The 20,377-nt window shown below is 41.2% G+C and overlaps 1 protein-coding gene across 1 annotated transcript in view; it reads left to right on the plus strand.

Annotated features, from left to right (window-relative positions):
- Window positions 1–373: 373 nt before the first annotated feature.
- The window catches only part of KCNJ16 (potassium inwardly rectifying channel subfamily J member 16), a 51,333-nt gene continuing 31,329 nt past the window's right edge, over window positions 374–20,377 (plus strand). Inside the window, exon 1 of the mRNA XM_083490302.1 lies at window positions 374–454. The gene's annotated coding sequence lies outside the window, so the exon portion shown is untranslated. The remainder of the gene's footprint in view (window positions 455–20,377) is intronic.

Below are 20,377 nucleotides of genomic sequence, written 5' to 3' on the forward strand. Positions count from 1 at the left end.
AACTTAGGGCAAACAGAGGAAAGAAAGAGGATCAAAAAGAGAGCTCTTTTGCGATGACTATTCCCTTTAGTAACTTTTCAATAGGTAACACCAAACCAGGTATTTGTATTATGAATGGTGGTTGGATTTTTGTTTTTCTTGACCCAGGAAATCTTTCTCTTTTTCACGGTTGTTGAAATCCTAGCTTGAATGTGTGCCAGTGAATATTTCAGCACACTTTTTTTTAATGGGGTGGGCATGGCGGCAAGCAAACGGGCTGCCTGTCACCTGATTCTCAAGATGCCAGGAGCGACCTAAGCAGATTCCTGGAGCTAGATTACAGCTGCAAATTGGGGTAAATGTTTAACTGGGGACTTTGGAGGCTGTGGCTTTGGAGATGTCTGATCCTTAACGCAACCCTTGTTTTCTTTTACAGTTTCGTGATTGCAGGCGTGGAGGTAGCAAAGGGACAATGGTAAGTGGCTTCATATTTGATATCGCGGTTCCTGTTACATCTATAAATTTGACGCCGATACCAGTGTTTTCCTGAGTGGCATTCTCTACAAAGAAACAGCAGAACATCAAAACTGTGCCAATATTCTCCCAGGGAAAAGAAGGCAATGTTTTAGAGCAGAGAAAAGGGCAAGCACCTTGACTGACATGAAAAGGTTTTGGAGGGTGTTGTTGATTTGATTTACTTGGCATCTGTGGTGATTTGTCTCTTGGACCAAGTTGGTTGAAAGCTCTGAAGTTGAGCTCTTGCCATTAGGAGGATCTCTCTCACCTGCAAATCGACTTTGCTCTCACAAGGAAGTTGTTGTAATCGTGGACATTTTATGGTGGGAACGCATACTGAGGAAACATGCCTCTTAAATACGTAGGATTGATTCTGAAGGAATGTGTTTCCTCTATGCACAGATACTCTTGGAGTAAATCAGTTGAGAACTGCTTGAATATGAAATCCACATGGGTTTTTGAAAGGTTCATAATCAGGAACAAGCAGGAAATCTAATCTAATGCAATGAAAGCAATCATAGAGAATGTGATGTGATGTTAAAACAAGGGCTTCATGTGAGTGAGATCCTAATGGCAATGATAACATTTTCCATATGTGTTCCTCTGTAGGTATTTTTCCATGGGGAAAAATGTTCCATTGCAATGGGCGCCTAATGTTTTCTTTCTTTCTTTCTTTCTTTCTTTCTTTCTTTCTTTCTTTCTTTCTTTCTGAGGGGTGGACAGGACAGTTAACAAACTCACACAGGCAAGCCTCAGAGCAGAAACTCTCCTCGAGAAATATTTGTGGAGAGTTAGTGGAGACCCCTATTCCTCAGAGTTACAATTCTTATTTCTCCATTCCTCTTCCCAGAGAAGTCTGAGAACTGTAACTCTGTGAGAGGAATAAGGGCCTCCTCATGACATTTAGCACCATTAACAAGCTATAGTTCCAGGGATACTTGACAGGGAGGAGCAATGACTCTTTAAAGTGGCATGATACTACTTTAAATCTATAGTGCAGATGAGGCCTAATTCTAGTTTTGCCTGCCTTCTCCTGCCTTCTATGAATGGCTGGCCAGAGATCTTTTGTCACCTGAGCAAGGCCAGTCCTACCATGAGGCAAAGTGATGCAGCTTCCTCAGGCGGCAAATTCTGAGGCATGGACAATGACTAGAAAGGTGTGTCATGTGGCCTGCCCTGCAGCCCCTAGGCTAGATTGCTGCCATAGCATTGCTGGTGTACCAGTGAAGTGACCTGAGGTGACCCATCTTGGGTGGCCACAGGGAGCAGGAGATCACAATCTGGCTTCAGCGTCGGTGGCTTCCAACTTGGCTTTGGGTCAGCCAAAACCAGCCAAAACCACAGCCAAAACCAAAGCTAGGGAGAGCAGTAACAGTGCCTCCTGGAATGTCCAATTTTCACATATGCTCTCAGTGAAAAGGGGGAGTTCCTACAAAGGAGATGCATTGCTACTGGTCTCGTTCCAACCTGGATCTGTGTTGGGAGCCATTAGTGGGACATCTTGCCTCAGGCACAGGGCCAGCTCAATATATTTTGGCACCTGACGCACCCACAAAATGGCATCCTCTCTCCACCAGAGAAGAAGGGGTGAGTGAAGATCTACCTCAGGAACAAGGGGGTGGGCAGTAAAGCTCTACACTGGAATCTGATGCCTCTGTGGATCGTGCTGCCTGAGGTGGTCTCCTCACCTTTCCTCATGGGTGGACCATCCCTGCTGGTGGTGGTGTGGTGGTTGGGGCTTCTGGGTGACAGAGGAAAGGGTTTTTGGACAGGTCTGAGCCTCAGCACCTCTCTTCTTAAACATGCATTTCAAACTTGAATTGCTCTGTAGGTCAGAAGGGGGGGGGGAATGAACAAAAAGCTATCTGCCCATTTAAAGCAATGTCTTCAACAGTTGTTGTTAAGTTTGAAAAGCCCATTAGGTTTCAGGATCTTCACTCCCATTTGTTCCCTCCTGGGTAATTACTGTTGGCATGGGAAAATAAGAAAAGTTCTTTGTAGGTCATCACTTGGCAGCTAAGGAGGTCAAGCACAACTCCAAGCTAACATGGTAATCAGCATGATTTTGGGCAAAGTGGGGCAAAAACGCCTTTCTCCTCATGCATTCTTTCTGTTGTGAGCGTGAGCAACACAGAAGATGAGTTCTACTGATAAGAACTTGCCTGCTGTGACAATGACGGCTGAAGCTTTATGCCAAGGATGGATTTGGATAAATCTGCTATGAATTCACAAATAAAACCCACAGGGGTAATTTTGAAAGTAATTTTTCCTTCAAAATTAAAGTAACTGTTAACAGCGAGCTTTTCTCCAGCTCTTTAGAACTCTTAAAAGTCAATTAATATAGCTCAACCATCAATCTGTATTCTAGGTGAGTTGTTGGATAAATTATATGTGACTTAAGTTAAAGATGGTATCATACTCCTATCATTCATTAGTGCCTTAGATGGGTTCCTATTCTACTCTTTTATGACTGTTAGCACTCCACTTTCTATGAAAAGATACAGGGCAGCAGTGAAAATCATTTCTCTTCTACCTACTTTTCTGAAAGAAAATATTCCTTTAAAGCCAATTCTGTGCATGCTTAGAGCTACTATACAGTGTAACTCTGTCCTGGGTGTGGGGAGGACACCATTCTCTGCAGTGCTTCAGGCTGCAAAATGTCTTAGAGCAGCCCTGTTTTGAAGCTAGAGACTTTTAGGTAGGCTTGACCTTCTAAGTCCTTTTTGTTTCTTCAAGGGCAATCTCTTTCCTGGGCCACCACAGTCTCACTTCATTCACATTTTCCACTGCAGACAGGGCAAGCTTTTAGAAATCTCTTCAGAAGCAGATTGCACTGGTTTCAGTGGTGCTTACTTCCAGAAAATGGCTTAAGGTTTTCTGCTGTTGACCTTTCCTCTTTTCCCTATCCGTGATCTGGGATTCACATTCGGCAGAATGAGGTGCTAATTGAGTGGCGAAATAAGAGTGCTGAGGTGATAAAATTGACTGGATCAGTTCAGGTAGTGGTGGTGGTGGGTGGAATCACATTTTAACATTCTTCTTTTTTTTTAAAGGGGAAAAAAATAAGAAACTAGTGCAGCAAAAGAACAAACTGGGATAGGACATTTCTCCCTGATTGGTTGGCCTCTTCCTCTCCCATCTTGTAGCAAGCCTAATAGTGGGAAAGCAATAAAAACAACTTTCTCCATCTGTACTCCAGTCCACTCTATCATCTCAGGAGTCTGCATAGACTAGACTGGTTTCACCTCCCAAGTGATCTGAGCAGAGATTGTGTCACATTTGTGATCTCCTCTGGGTTAAAGTTCACACTTTGGATGCGAACAGAAATGTTTAAATCCTTTTCATCAACATGCACCATAGACCACATTTCTGAACCCAGTTAGGTGGAACCCATTGAATTCAGTGGGTCTTACTTTTGAGGATGTGTCTCTAGGGCTGTTGAGATCCATAGCAACGTCACTTCCAAGAGGCATCTAGGCGAAAGTGCTTTGACCAGCTGTTAACCCAAAGTCTATAAAAACCAGTGATTGTCAATAAAAAGTAGCCTCTGGAGCACTTCTTAATAGATGAGCCGTAGGCGGAACGGTCCATGCCAAAAGAGTGGGATTTCACACTTGCTTGTCTGCCTGGGGGTATATTTAGCAATTTGAATGCTCGTGATTTGATGAACAGTTGCTGCCTCATGAAACAGATGGCTTGCGAAATGATCTCTAGGAAGGCTATATAAGGTCAAACACCAAACGTCCTTTCTCACATTTAATAGCACCGACATGAATGCTGAGTTTGGAAAATGGTGCTTGTAAGGCTGAGGTGCCAAAACTTTCTCAGCTTTGGAAACAACGCAGTCCCGCTCTGGCATTTTATTTTCAATAGCTTGTTGCCATGTTTTTATCACGCTGTGGTAAGTAGGCTGGATCTGGCATGTGGGTAAGAGATTACCAGTTGACCAGACTTGATCTGGGATGCCATTTGTATATAGAAGCCTCTTTTAGGGGGTGAATTCTCTTCTCTGGGCTTGGATGTGGGAGTCTGCCACATGTCTTCATTCTCTGGTGAAGAACAATTCCCCACCATGTGTTCTGGTGAACAAGAGAAAACGAAACCATCTTGATATTATTTTTCAAGTTTTAAACTCTTTCTTGCCCTCTTCAAATGAAGCTTTCCTGACAAGATGCTCAACTTAAAATAGTCATCTTGATGTAGTCACAAGCAATCTTTCCCCTAGAGGAAATAATCATTCTTGATCAAAAATGTCATTTTTTGAGGGAGGGGGGAAAAGAAGAAGGCTCCATCACGTAATTTATGAACAGAATCATCTGACACTTGATAGTAACAGAGAATTCTAACTTCTAGTGAAATTACTGGCTGCCAGTAAAAGATAATTCTTATGCAACCATTCCAGCAAAAGAAAAAAGAGAGGGGGGTGCAGGGAGAAAATTGAAATGAAATATTTGGCGTGTTATCTATTAGTCTATTGTACTTACTTGCTTTCTTTCAAAGTAATTGTGCAATAATGATAGTTCAGTAGATGTCATGCGTTGATGGTGTTTATTCGCTATGCAAATTAAAATTAAAGTCAACTGAAAAATGGTTCTAAATTGTTGCAATTCTTGTCAATAGACTTGGTCTTCAGGGCTTTGAAATCCTGAATCACAGCTTACATTCTGGAAATGGGGCTCCCGCAGGACTTGACATGAAATCATAGAATTGTAAAGTTGGAAGGGACCCTGAGGACCATCTAGTCTAACCCCCTGCCATGTAACTGTCCCATACAGGCATCGAACCGATGACCTTGGCATTATTAACACCACGCTGCAACCAACTGAGCTATCCATGCACTGAAGTTCCTTAAAACGAATGGAGATTATGCAGTTGCAACATTTGTTGGGGTCATCCCTTTAACTGGTGGAAAAAATATTGTTAAGGTTGGCAGGATTTTATGATTACTTTGCTTTTTTATACTTAATAATTTATACAGGCACCCGCAATGCATGATCCAAATCAGCCTTGTTAAGGGGTCGAGAGATTGAGATACAACAGCTGGCTGTGCTGTGGACAGTCAAAGGGATTTTTAAGGGATTTACTCATTATCATAGAAATCACATACTGTCTTGTCTTTCTCATTTAGTATGATAGAGGAGGGCTCTATTTCTTGCTGCTGCTCTTTCCCTCGGGCAAAAATGCCATTATCATAGCTGTGCCAGTTTCGCTCCTGTTGCTGTGGCAGAGCTGATCAGAATATTTTGCAGCAAAAGAAGCTTCTGCTGAAAGCGTTCGCGCTCGTTAAAATAAACAAACGCTGACAGTGTACCCACTTACCCACTTAGAGCACAAAGCAGTAGTTTATTTGACATACACAATGCAGAATTCTTTGCAGTCATCCTCAATAAGCTGCTTTTAATCCAGATATATTCTAGATCTTCAGCCCACAAGAGTGGGTGTGGTTATTGAAAATGTGTTTCGATATCCTCCTCTTGATAAGGTTTCCATGCCTTCTCCATGCCCTCCAACACAATAAAGAAGTAGTGGTTGTGGTTTTGGTGTACACCCCCACCCACAGCAACACTGGGCAGGTATGACTACACCCCCTAAAGCTGGGGCCACCTCCATCTGTTATCAGTGAAGTCAATATGGGCTACTGAGTGGCCACTTCTGGAGAACCACAGCCAATTGCAGTCACGAACGACTCTGGGGTTGCGGTGCTCATCTCGCTTTGATGGCCGAGGGAGCCGGCATACAGCTTCCGGGTCATGTGGCCAGCATGACTAAGCCACTTCTGGTGAACCAGAGCAGCACATGGAAACGCAGTTTACCTTCCCACTGAAGCAGTACCTATTTATTTACTTGCACTTTGATGTGCTTGCGAACTGCTAGGTTGGCAGGAGCTGGGACCGAGCAACGGGAGCTCACCCCGTCGCGGGGATTCGAACCGCCGACCTTCTGAACAGCAAGCCCTAGGCTCAGTGGTTTAGACCACAGTGCCACCTGTGCTGTAGTGTTGTGGATAGTATCAGGCTAGGACTGTAGGGGCTGAGGTTCAAATCCTTACATTGTCGTGAAGTTCATTGAGTGATCTTCAGCCAGTCATTATCTCTAGGTCTAATCAACCTCATAGGGCTGTTGTTAAAATACAAATGCCACACCTGCTTTGGTCCTCAGCCACAGGGTTGTCGATATTTCATTAAGTTCCCTAAAGTTTGGACAAAATACCCTATCAGCAAAGCCTCTGTTGAAAAGCACGGCCATCTTCTTAGCAGCCTCTTTCCCACCGCAGATCAAAATAAAAAAATTCCTTCCAGTAGCACCTTAAAGACCAACTAAGTTAGTTCTTGGTATGAGCTTTCGTGTGCATGCACACTTCTTCAGATGCACACTGTGTATCTGAATGCATGCACACGAAAGCTCATACCAAGAACTAACTTAGTTGGTCTTTAAGGTGCTACTGGAAGGAATTTTTTTATTTTGACTATGGCAGACCAACACGGCTACCTATCTGTAACCGCAGATCAACTTATGCTTCCACAAATAGAAAGCAGATATACATCACACACATACAATTGCAGAGCAATGCAAATAAGTGAACATGGCTAGTTAACTTAGTGGAAAATTTCCTCTTGATACCAGATACTGCAAATAGGGCAACCGATTGTTAAAACAGATCCCCTGCAACATCTGTCAGCTTGTCAAACACATTTCACTCAGAGCTTGAAACAAGGCAATGGAAAACGGGAAGATTAAACACAGATTAGACCAACCTGCTTTGTGCAATTTAGTCTCCTTGATTGCATATGTTTACCTTACCATAACAATCACATCAGTTTAATAAAGCTCATTCATATGAACATAATTTATATTTTGAGCCGGGTGATGCTCATATTAATATTTTTAGTTAGGCCATGCTTTTCATTGGAAAACTCCTTCCTAGCTATTCTCATTTCTTCTTATCTCTTGCGCTTAATTTCAATAAGTAAGAAATCACTATCCACCCATCTGGTCTATACTGAAGCTGAGTATATACTGATGGAAAAGTGGCTCCCCATTCATGTTAATGAATAACATTTATACAATGTGGATTAGATCTGAAGACTAGAATGGCCATATTAATATGGAGGTGCTGCTACTGAAAAGAAAGATATCTTAGCTTCAAGATACCAAGTGGCTTTGATAGCTTGAAGTATTTTTCACCAGTTGCGACTGGTGTGCCAATTGAAATACTTCAAAGACATAAATTGCCAGGCCACTGTTATCTGTGCCCTGGGAGCTTCTGGTTTAGATTATTTCAGTGCGTGTTGTATATAGGACTGTCTTTGAAGACTGTATGGAAATGTTAGAATATGTCAGCACAATAATTAACTGGGCCCAAGTGTTTGGCGCATGTCTAGTTTTGGAACAGCTACCACATCTGCCAGTCCATTTCTGGACAAAATTAAGAACACTGGACTTTTTTTAACCTAAGCAGGTTGGAAGCAGGATACCTTAACATCTGCTTCTTCCCACGTGAATCTGCTCAGTTACTGAGATCAACCTCAGAGGCCCTGCTTGGTGTCCCTACTCCCTACCAGCCCCTCCATCTGGAGTAAGGCAGAGAGGGGACCTTTTCAGTTGTGGTTCATAGGAATTTAGGCCTTTGGTCTATCTATCTCAGTATTGTCTACAGTGACTAGCAGGATTCCACACATGGAGTCTCTCCTAGGATCTCCTGTATGCCGGGCAGATTCTCTGCCCGTGAGCTATGGCTTCACACAGGCATCTGATTGGCCATTCTGATAAAAAGGATGCTATATGGGCCTTTGGTTTGATCCAGAATACTTTTATTGTATTATGATCACCTATGGCCCTCTCCCTGAAGGAGTGTCTCCACCCCCATCGTTCAGCCCGGACACTGAGGTCCAGCTCCAAGGGCCTTATGGCTGCTCCCTCACTACGAGAACTAAGGTTACAGGGAACCAGGCAGAGGGCCTTCTTGGTAGTGGCACCTGCCCTGTGGAATGACCTCCTATAAGATGTCAAGGAAATAAACAACTATCTGACTTTTAGAAGACATCTGAAGGCAGCCCTGTTTAGGGAAGTTTTTAATGACTTTTGTTTGGTTGTGTTTTTAATATTCTGTGTTTTTAATATTCTGTTGGAAGCCACCCAGATGGGCGGGGTATAAACAATAAATTATTGTTATTATTGTTATTGTTATTGTTGTTGTTGTTGTTGTTGTTGTTGTTGTTGTTGTTGTTGTTGTTATTATTCAGTCTTTCAAGGTTCGATCATTTTTGTCCCCAGTAGGGACACAGTCCATATTTCTTCTTTCGGGTATCAGGTGAAAACATTTTAATTTGCTCGGGGTTTCTTGAGTTTTTTTCCTTTTTGTCTTTTAGCTATTTAGGCTAAAAGGATTGCTGAGGATGAAACAATGTTTTTAGATTCACTGTTGCTCATCAGCTTCTCAGCATGTGATAAGCTTTCATTCTCCAACTGTGAAGGCCTCTCTTTTCCAGGCTCTAAAGAGATCTGCACATAATAATGTATGTATCGATGTTGTGTTTATCGTGGCTTGCTTGCTATTATGGTGCTGAAAGGATAGCGCCTACTCCTAAAATCTGTCAGGGTATAGATCGGGAGTAGCTAAACATCCTGCTTATTTGTTGATAGAACTAAATGGAGCCTGTGTTATAGCTCCAGAGGAGTGAATGTTACTTTATACATTCTTATGCCAATGTGGTTTTTGGGGGGGCATCTGAGGACATAGCCTTGCCTAATATGTTGCAATATTTGGTTAGAGAATGCTGCTTCACCTATATGAGAGCAAAAGTTCCCAGAAGTTTCTTGGTAAAGCATGTATGTATTATTTAAAATTCAATGAAACAAAGGTGCAGTTGTTTCAGAAACAAAATCTGCTATGATCTTTCTCTGTCGTGGGCTTTGATTCGAAAGGCCAATGTATTTGTTAAGAAAAATAATAATGTACAGTGGTACCTCTGGTTAAGAACTTAATTCGTTCTGGAGGTCCATTCTTAACCTGAAACTCTTCTTAACTTGAGGTACCACTTTAGCTAATGGGGCATCCTGCTGCCGCCACGCCGCCGTACGATTTCTGTTCTCATCCTGAAGCAAAGTTCTTAACCCGAGGTACTATTTCTGGGTTAGCGGAGTCTGTAACCTGAAGCATCTGTAACATGAGGTACCACTGTGATGCAAACTTCTTGGGCCTGCACCACTTTAGAATGAGGAAGAAGGATTTGCTCCTGCAAATCAAAAATACCCTTCTTCCTTTTTTGCTAGCTTTTCATGGGTAAGCTTTTGCACACTGTTTTAACATTCAGCATTTAAACATGCAGTTTCAGTAATATCAGAATTAATTCTGTCACCTGCGTGTCATCATTCAAATTAGCACTGCCATTGTATAGTTAGTGTGGGGACCCTGTGGCCCTCCAGTTGTTGTGGTATCCCTGACCATTGGCCACGAGGGCTGGGGCTGATTGGTGATGGAGTCCAACAAGTCTCCCACTTCTGAACTGAAGTACCGTTCCTTCCCAAAGTACAGCACTACTAAGATCTGTTGACTTTTTGGTGGCTGGATTGGGCCTTAATATTTTACTGGGAAATTAAGCTAAAAAAAGCTCGCCGCCAACAGAATGTAAACGACAAAGTGGTCATGCAAATAAGTCTGTAAAGAAACTCAAATTGACACACAGTTTAAAAATAACGTGTGTAAAAATAGGAACACAAGCAATATGAAAGGTTAGGATCTAATTAATTTATACAAAGACCTCAGTAGTGTCTAGATATATTGGTGTTGCTTGTGCTAATCTTTTTCCAAAGCTGTTGAACAGAAATAGCCTATTATGCAACTCAATGGAAAGCCGTTCCATCTCATTGAACATGTAAAATGTTCCATCCTTCACCTCTTCTTGGTTTTTTTAGCTGTTGACACTGTTTACCTGAGACTATGCTACATCTTTATCCCTTTGTGGCTGCATCTACCAAGCCTTTGACCACAGAACTTAATTGATAATATTTGTGCATTAATACAGTTATCCTTTCCCAGGTGTTAATCTTTGCTAGAGGCTGTAGGCCAATAAATGATTTGGACAAAATGAATGCCAACGCCTACACTTGGCACAAATAGAAAGCAAATTGACATTAGATTTTAGGTGTTAAATGTCAATAGCATTTCACCCCTTCACAATCCACAGTGTGTACACACCAAGTTTCGACTGACTGATAATAAAATTGCGCAGATAGAAAAGGCAATCAAATCCATTGTTTACAAGGCTGCTACAACAGAATGATGAATAGGAGATGTGATCTGGGAGTTTTATTTAATGAGATCAGTGAGTCCTTGGATATGGAGAGAAAACCAAACGCCATGGGATGTGTGTGGCCACATGATGCTGTTATCCTTGAATGGCGCACTTGACTCCTGAGCTAAAGTAGCAGTGATTTTTCATGCATGTTGTAGCTTAAGGAGAGGTGGACAAAGAGACCAATTCAACAAATGGGACTTACTCATAGTTATCTGCTGAACTTGAATTCTACCCTGCCTGAAAATAATAGCCGAGGTGGAAAACAACAACGGGAAACCCACAAAATATCATAAAATGACAATATAGTACAGAATAAAAATAGTTAAAAGGAGACTGGCGAAACATCAATCAAAACAACCAACTAAAATCGATTTTGACATAAGCTTAAGGGCAAAAGGCCTGACCTTTTCTTAAATAAAGTATTAGACAGCAAATAATTAGAAATGGACCTTCTTTGGGCACAAAGTTCTAGAGCCTGCAAATAGCTGTTGAGAAGGTTGGAGAATGAGCTCAGATGCATATGGAATCACAGACAAGGTAGGGGTTGTCAGTAATAACCATCACCTGTTCATCATTTAAAGGTCACCTGGTTAGTTGTTGTTGTTTGTTGTTGTTGTTGTTGTTGTTGTTGTTGTTGTTGTTGTTGTTAACCTCTGGTATCAAAAGGAGGCCAATTATACCTATAGCTCTTTTACCAATCCAGGTTTTCTTCCTTCCTTGAGAAAAGGGAACACAGTTTGAATGAAAGACAAATAAATGGCAGTGCCTTTTCCTTCCCTTCAGAAGGAAAATGACAGGAAGATAGTTATTTGGATCAAGGGAAGAAACAGTTTGTTTCCCTCTGTCTTGAGACCTTTCTTAAGTTGTGCATGTGGGGTTTGTTTTGTTTTGTTTTGGTTACCTGTTACGCTGAGAGAGAAAAATAAAACGAAGCCAAGTTAAAATTTGTTATATATTACAGCCACCCCCAGAGTCTCACAGTCCTCTCTTCTCAAGTGAAACCTTGGATTAAAATGGCCATCGTAAGGATTTTTAAAATAGGTATTAAATAAGCCTGCCTGACTCATCATAGGTGTATGGAGTGGACACACGGGCATGCAAAATTGCTTATTTTGGAAGACATTTTAAGGCTTAGCCAAATTTTTCAGAGCAATGACAAATACAGGGGATTCCCCGCCCCCCATTCATTTAAACTTTCAAACAATAAATTTGAAATGACTGGTGGCAACAACTTTGTAACGAATGCCACTGATCCAAACCTATAATCAACTGAACATGTTATCCCCTTTCACATCTGAACAACAGGTTCTGAGTGAACATGAACCTGATAGTCTCTGCCGGTCTTAGGAGTGGTTTTTATCACCTGATCATGCCTGAAGCCTAGACATTCAAGAATCCATCTCTGACAACCTTATTCACTTGCTGCTGAAGCCGGCAGAGAACACTTCTGCTAATAGTATTCAGTTCTTCTGCTTGTCTAAGCCAAAGGTCTTTCAAACATTAGCCCCATCTTCTGGCGCCGACACTTGCGGAGGCGTACACCCCGTGCAAGGCAGCTTGTGAAAATTAAAACCACAGTGAAATGTATCAATAAAGTACAGGCAGGCAGGACAGATCAAAATAGTCATCAGTGCAGACCCTTACCTAAAGCAGTTCAGCAAAAGTCTGCTGGTGTAGGAAAGTCTCCACCAGCTGACAAAAAATGGTGAAAGGGTCGTGGGAACAGCAGAGGACAAGGTGTTCCACAATCTTGGTCTTTCCCCCCACAAGGCAAATAAATTAAAACAGGGGGGGGGGGACACCAGGCAAGCCTTCAAGTATTGTGCAATCACAGTAAGTGGACTTACCTACACATTCCTTGTGGGCGGAAGCCTACAAAAAACTAACAAGTACCAACCAGTTGGAACTGTAGAGAACCAGGTTCGAATCCTTGTTCCTATTGTAGGAGGAGAGAAGACGTTATGCCTGAGAATGTATAGTCAGTGGTGCTGAAGTTGTTACTTGACATGGGTTTGTTTCTGTTAAGACAGTTATTATTCACTATTACATTGTTGTGCCTGCTGTTTTACAGACCTTTAACTGTGAATTTTACTACTTAAGTTAACTCAGCGAGGCTGCTCACAGTTTCAATGCATTTTTCATAAACATTTTTTAATATGTTTTGGGGGTTTGGTTTGGTTGTTTACTTTAAAAATTGAATTAACTTTTATTGTCTGAAGTACTGTTGTGTAATATATTTGCATTGCTCCTGCTTGTTAGGTTTTCATATGCTATACAGTGGTACCTCAGGTTACAAACACCTCGGGTTACAAACACTTCCGGTTACAGACTCCGCTAACCTGGAAGTAGTACCTCGGGTTAAGAACTTTACCTCAGGATGAGAACAGAAATTGTGTGGTGGTGGCAGCGGGAGGCCCCATTAGCTAAAGTGGTACCTCAGGTTAAGAACAGTTTCAGGTTAAGAATGGATCTCCAGAACGAATTAAGTTCGTAGCCAGAGGTATCAGTGTGTGTGTGTGTGTGTGTGTGTGTGTGTGTGTGTGTGTGTGTGTGAATGAAGATATTTTAGTTTCATTGTGGATCTGAAAGCAGAGAGGTGACAAAGGATGGATTTCTATCTTTCTTAAAGAAGTCCTCAGGAAAATGTACACACACATTTGTTGACATTTCCAATATACAGTGGTACCTCTGGTTGCAAACGGGATCCGTTCTGGAGGCCCTTTCGCAACATGAAAAGAGTGCAACCCACAGTGGCACATCTGCACATGTGCGGGTTGCGACTCACCGCTTCTGCGCAAGTGCACGATGTCATTTTGTGCATCTGTGCATGTGCGAGCGGCAAAACCCAGAAGTAACCCTTTCCAGTACTTCCAGGTCACCGTGGGACGTAACCTGAAAGAACGTAACATGAAGCAAACGTAACATGAGGTATGACTGTATACATTTCATAATTTTGCCCTCCAAGTCATGGAAGGCTGCAAACATCGCACAGGTGAAGTGCCAAAGGGGGCAGGACTTTTTCCCCAAGTGAGTAAGCAAAATGTGTGGGAAAGTTTATTATATGGATTTACATGACACGTGTCTCTGACATGGCTTTTTAATGTGAGCCTGCAGTGGAGCTGGCTAAGGGAAGAAAGGGAGGAAGCTGCCTGGAGGCTCATCCTACTGTGCCAGGATACAACATATGAAAAAAGAAGAGAGGGCAAGCAGCTGTTTTCTGGCCACTGAGGGGGAATACAAACTTCAGAGACCCGTCTCCTCTTCCTTCCCTTCTTCTATCCCTCTGCACTTTCTCCCTGCAGCTTGAGTTTGCTCCAACATTTTCAGAATCTAGTCCAGTTGCTGTCACTCAATGAACCTCTCTTGCATGCCTTAAGAATCCTGCATTACCTGAGATTATAGGGACAAAATGTTCCATTTGGTGGGTTTACGGCATCCATGAAAAGCTGTGCAAACAGTTTACTCTGGTTTCACGAGGAGGGCAGAGGACGAAGGAAGGATGAAAAGCTGTGAGCGGGAGCTTCCGGTTGTGAGCGACGCCATCGCAAGCGGGGATTGCTTCCAGGCGGAGAATCCCGGGTTTTTCGGAGGATTAAGGGGGTCTTTGGGCGCAGTGACCCCCCGAAGTAGTGTCCGGAGGGTGTTCGGACACTCAGGTTCCCGCGGAGAGCCAAAACGCAGACCACCCGGCCGCCAGGTAACTCCACGGAGCGAAGAGAGCGGCGGGGAGGAGAAGCGGGCTAAGGGGAAGCCATAGCTAACTCCGGAAAACGAAGCCCCGAGCTTGCCGGGGGAGCTCACAATTCTCGAAACTAAGGAACCCGGGCTTATAACAATTCCAGGACAAACCAGGGAAATTAAGGAAAGCACCGGCGGATTAATATTTATCTACGAGACTAGCACTATCTCCAATCTATTTGTGCGCATTGGGGTAGCAAAGTTGCTGAAAGCGAAAGTGTGCTGCCGCTAGCGGCTACAGTTTCTTTTCCCCCTCAAGCTGTTAAAAATTACTTGATACAAAACAAACTTTTTGACTGAGAAAGAAGAACTCAAGCTAAAAGGGGGAAACGGAGGGTTAAGAGCTGGAACTCTAAGGTCCTTTTTGGAATTTTGAAAGAGGAAGTTGAAAGAACAACTGCAATATTTTTCTTTCTTTTTCATTTTTTCTGTTTTGTCTTTTTAAAAAAAGAAAAGAGGCTGCGTAACAGAGGAAGTACTTTCGACTCCATTTCAAGGTTAGCTTTCCGGGCTATTTCCGTTCCTGCCTTTGCCTTGCTCTGCAAAATCTTCCTGCCTTTGCCCTACTCTGCAAAATCGTTCCTGCCTTTGCCTTGCTCTGCAAAAATCTTCGTTTGGGTGCTCCTTAGGTAACCCATTTGGACTTAAATCAAAGTACTGGTCTTTAAATGGCATCAGAGAATTGAGGAGCTGGACAACTAGTCGAAATCCTCATTTTCACCATATTACGTCCTTCCTTTTCGTTTTTTTTCTTCCTTTTTTGTACGCCACCCAGTGGCCAGAAGAGTAACTACAGCCAGGTTACATTTCCTTTTTCAATCAGTTTCAACTATCATATGTGTTTCATCTGACTCCTTTGCTTAAGGACTGGACTGAATAAGAATTCATAGCCACCTTACAAATCTTATAAGGATTAGCCAATTGGGGCAGAAGGCTCTTATACCTTTTTTTTTTCTTCAATTTTGGACTGGGGAAAGAGGATTTGAATTTTGAATCTGGAATCTCCCCCGTTTCTCTTTTTCTCTCTCCTTCCTTCTCTCTTTTACTTAGTTATATACATCTATCTAGAATCCTTTACGGTATAACTGGACTATATTTGGGAACTACGATATCTAAAGGGACTAGCCTAATTTGTGGCAAGAAGACTTTTTGTCTCTGTTCTGTTTTTCTTCTTTGCTCTTTTCGCCTCCCTCTCTCCTCTTTTTCCCCTTTTCTCTGAGAAACTTTGTGGGCGCAACTAGCACCTTACTTGCTCAAAGGAATTTAAACGGACTATCCAAAGGAATTTAAACGGACTATCTAATTGGGAGCAGAGGACTGGTTCCTACCTGTTTTTTTTTTTTTCTCTGTGATTGGAACTGCGAACTCCTGTTTTCCTCTTTATACGGGGTTATACTCTCCCGTGATTTAACTGGAGTATAAATTTCCTTCCCTTCCTACCCCCTTCTTCACCCCCCCCCTTTTCCTGAAGTCTCCCAGACGAAATTAATTACCCTTCCCCGACTTGGGGGAGGAATTTGGTTACTTTGGCAAAAAGGTTAATATTGTTAATATTGATAATATTGACATTTCTAACTCAAATTTAGAGGAATTAGGGACTGGGGACTATATTACGAAGGTTGTAAGTGAATAAGGTGGGAACAGATAAAAAATTGAACAATACTAGGGGGGTGCTAACTACTGTTAAAGGTTATACTGGAAGGATGTCCCACTTACCTAAGAAGGGCGGAGAGGGCGGGACACCAGGAGATAGGAGAGGATCTAAACCAGATGCAGACTTCAAGACAGAAATTTTGAAAATGTTTGCCGAAATTAGACAGAGTGAAAAGAATATGGAGGATAAATTGGAGCATGTGAATACAAGAATAGAACAGGTGGATACGAGAATTGGGAAAATGGACCAAAAGATTGAGGAAACTGTAAAAGAGTTAAAAGGACAAATTAAAGACATTTCTAAAAGAACACAATCATTAGAAGAAGGAATGAAAAAAACAAGAGTAGAAATGAAGGAAGTGAAACGGGAGGAAGAAAAACTAAAAGTAGGATTATCGGAAGTTAATAAAATACAAGAAGAAGTATGGGACGCAATCGCGATGAACGAATTGAGGCAACGGGAGGTGAATCTCAGGTTGAGAGCAGTCCCGGAAATACAAGGTGAAAACATCAGAGAGAAACTGATAATGGAAATAGCACGATGGTTGGCAATACAAAAAGAAGAAGTAGAAAGATCGGTTCAAAACGCATTTAGAATCAGAACAAGAACAACTAGAATAAAGAAAATGCCGGGAGACTGCCTGATTACCTTTAAAGATAAAGACATGAGAAGCCTAATTTTACAAAAAAATAGAGAAAAAAGGCTAAATATTGATGGGAATTATATAATCATCTTTAAAGATATCCCAGTAAGATTGCTGAAACGAAGAGACCCATATAAGCCACTGGTCCAAATTCTTAAGAAAAACAAGATCGAATTCAAATGGGAGTTCCCTCAAGGGATCTCATTTACCTATAAAAGTAAGAAACACAGACTTATCAACCCGGAGGAAATAAGTAAATTTCAGAGGCGATACAAGGAGTTGATGGTGGAGGAGGAAGAAGAAAGAGGAGCAGTAGGAGGAGTCGATCCATTGGAGACGAGATATTGGGCGGAAAAGGAAAGGGAAGATAGAGAACCGGAGGAGGAGGAGGAGGAGGAAGAAGAGGAGGAGGGAGAAGAACAGGGAGAAACCGGATTATAATCAATTAGATAAACACCTAATTTGAAAAAAGATGGCGCTAAAATTGTGGAACTGGAATGTTAACGGAATGAATGATAAGAAAAAACGAAACAAAATTGAACAATGCCTAAAAAAGAAAAATCTTGATATTATCTGCCTCCAAGAAACACACGTGGCAAAAAAGCACAGGAAAATTTTGATTAATAATAGACTAGGGAATGAATTTGTGTCTTCCGATAAAGGGAAAAAGAGAGGGGTTGTATTATATGTAAAAAAGAACATTGAGGCGCAGCAAATTTTCAAAGATGAAGAAGGCAGAATAATTGTAGTACAGATTAAATGGCAAGGAGAAAAAATAATAATTGTTGGGATATATGCACCTAATGGGAATAAAACTGACTTTTATAAAAATTTGGAAGAGAAGTTGTTTGAATATATGGACCAAAAAATGATATTTATGGGGGATATGAATGGGGTGGTTTCGCTGGAAATTGATAGATTAAGAGAAAAAGACGTAAGTAGAGAAGGAAAACTGCCCAAGACTTTTTTCAATATGATAAAAAACTTTAATTTAATTGATATATGGAGACTTCGACATCCGCTAGAGAAGCAATTTACGTTCTACTCCGAACCAAATAAGTCTTTATCAAGAATCGATCAAATTTGGGTCTCCAATGAGCTAACCCCAAGAATTCGACAGATTGAGATACAACCAAAAACAATATCAGACCACAGCCCTATAAAAATGGAGGTTAAAGGATATGAAGAAAGATCATTCAGATGGCGACTTAATGACTATCTCTTAGACGATCAGAAGCTTGTTCAGGAGGCAAAGAAAAAATTGACAGACTATTTTATAGATAATATGAATAAAGGCACAAAAACGAGTATGGTTTGGGATGCTAGCAAAGCAGTTATAAGAGGATTCTTTATTCAACAGAATGCGATTAAGAATAAGAACAGGGAGAAAGGGAAGAAGGAGATTTTAAAACAAATAATGGACAATGAAATAAAATTAATCAAGAACCCAAACAGCTCAAAAATAAAAGAGAACATTAAAGTCCTGCAGGCACAATTTGCAATGATTATTAATAGAGAGGTGGAATGGAATATCAAAAGGCTCCGACAGAAAAACTTCGAATTTGCTAACAAATCCGGCAGATGGCTTGCGTGGCAAATTAAGAAAAGGAAAGAACAAAACACAATTAACAAAATTATTTTAGAGGGTGAAGAGGTTGAAAATCCCAAAGCCATTAGGAAAGGATTTTTGGATTTTTATAAACATCTATATAACAACAGAGAAAAAAACAACACGAGGAAAATAGAAAGATTTTTAAAGGAAAAAGGAGTGAAAAAGATCCCGACAGACAAGAAAGACCGACTGAACACTCCAATTGCAAACGAGGAAATAATAGAAGCAATAAAAGAACTGAAGAAAGGGAAGGCACCAGGACCAGACGGTCTAACATCTAGTTACTATAAAGAACTGAGGCACGTCCTAATAGTACCAATAAAGGAAGTTATGAATAACATACTGCAACAACAAGATATCCCCGGAACGTGGAAAGAGGCCTTTATTACACTCATTCCAAAGCAAGATTCTGATTTGACACAAGTAAAGAATTATAGGCCAATATCTCTGTTGAACACAGACTATAAGATTTTTGCTGGAATATTAGCAAGGAGATTAAAAAAGATACTGCAAGAATTAATACATGTAGATCAGGCAGGCTTCCTTCCGGGCAGGCAGATGAGAGACAATGTTAGGAACATAATAAATATTCTGGAATATCTGTCTGTGAGGAATGAGAAGCAAGCCTTATTAATGTTTGTGGACGCAGAGAAGGCTTTCGATAATGTATCGTGGGAATTCATGTTGAAAAATTTAGAAATGATGGAAGTGGGGAAGGAATTTTACAACGGAATAAGGGCAATCTACTCGGAACAGAGAGCTAAATTGATTGTGAATAATGTATATACTGAAGAGTTTAAGATATTGAAAGGTACTAGACAGGGGTGCCCCCTTTCGCCGTTACTATTTATAATAGTCCTGGAAGTCCTTCTGGGTTCAATAAGGAACAACGATAAAATAAAGGGGGTGACAGTCGGCAAAAATGAATATAAGATCAAAGCCTTTGCTGACGACATAGTAATAACAATTGAAGAACCAAAAAATAGCTTAAATGAGATATTGAAGGAAATAGAACAGTTTGGCAAAATGGCTGGATTTACGCTAAATAAGAAAAAAACAAAAATAATGGTTAAGAATATAGATCAGACCCTAGTGGATGAACTGCAACGAGAGTCAGGAATTGATGTGGTCAAAAAAGTAAAGTATTTGGGAATATGGTTGACCCCTAAAAATATTGACCTATATCAGAACAATTATACTCCGGTATGGAACGGCATAAAGAAAGACCTGGAAGCCTGGGGTAGAATGAAACTGTCCTTTTGGGGCAGAATATCAGCGATCAAAATGTGTGTGCTCCCAAAGATGATATTTCTGTTTCAGATGATTCCCATAATTAGGGGAACAAGTGTATTTAAAGAGTGGCAAAGAACGCTCTCGAGATATATCTGGCAGGGCAAGAAGCCAAGGATACAATTTAAGTTGTTGACAGACGCTAAGGAAAGAGGCGGTTTTGCCCTGCCAGATCTAAAACTCTATTACGAGGCGTCCTGTCTTTGCTGGTTAAAGGAGTGGATAAAACTAAATAATAATGAATTGTTAGATCTAGAGGGCCATGATAATAGATCAGGATGGCACGCCTATTTGTGGCGGGAGAAGATGAAAATCCACCAAAGTTTTACCAATCATGTCATCAGGGGCTCTATAATAGAGGTTTGGGATAGGTACAAAAATATTTTGGAATTTAAAACTCCGCACTGGTTGTCACCACTAGAGGTAATGTCGGTTAAAAAAACGAATATGAGATCAAATTGGATAACTTACGGTGAATTGGTAGTGAAAGTGGGGGAGAAATGGAAATTTAAGCCATATGAACAAGTGAAGGATCAGGTCTATGACTGGCTACACTATTTCCAGGCAAATGCTATGTTCAACAAAGATCTCAAAGAAAGGGGATATATAGAAAAAGCGTCTAAATTCCAATCAGATATAATTGATAA

Source organism: Podarcis liolepis (assembly GCF_965112155.1).
Source record: "Podarcis liolepis genome assembly, chromosome: 2".
In the NCBI taxonomy this organism is placed as follows: Eukaryota; Metazoa; Chordata; class Lepidosauria; order Squamata; family Lacertidae; genus Podarcis; species Podarcis liolepis.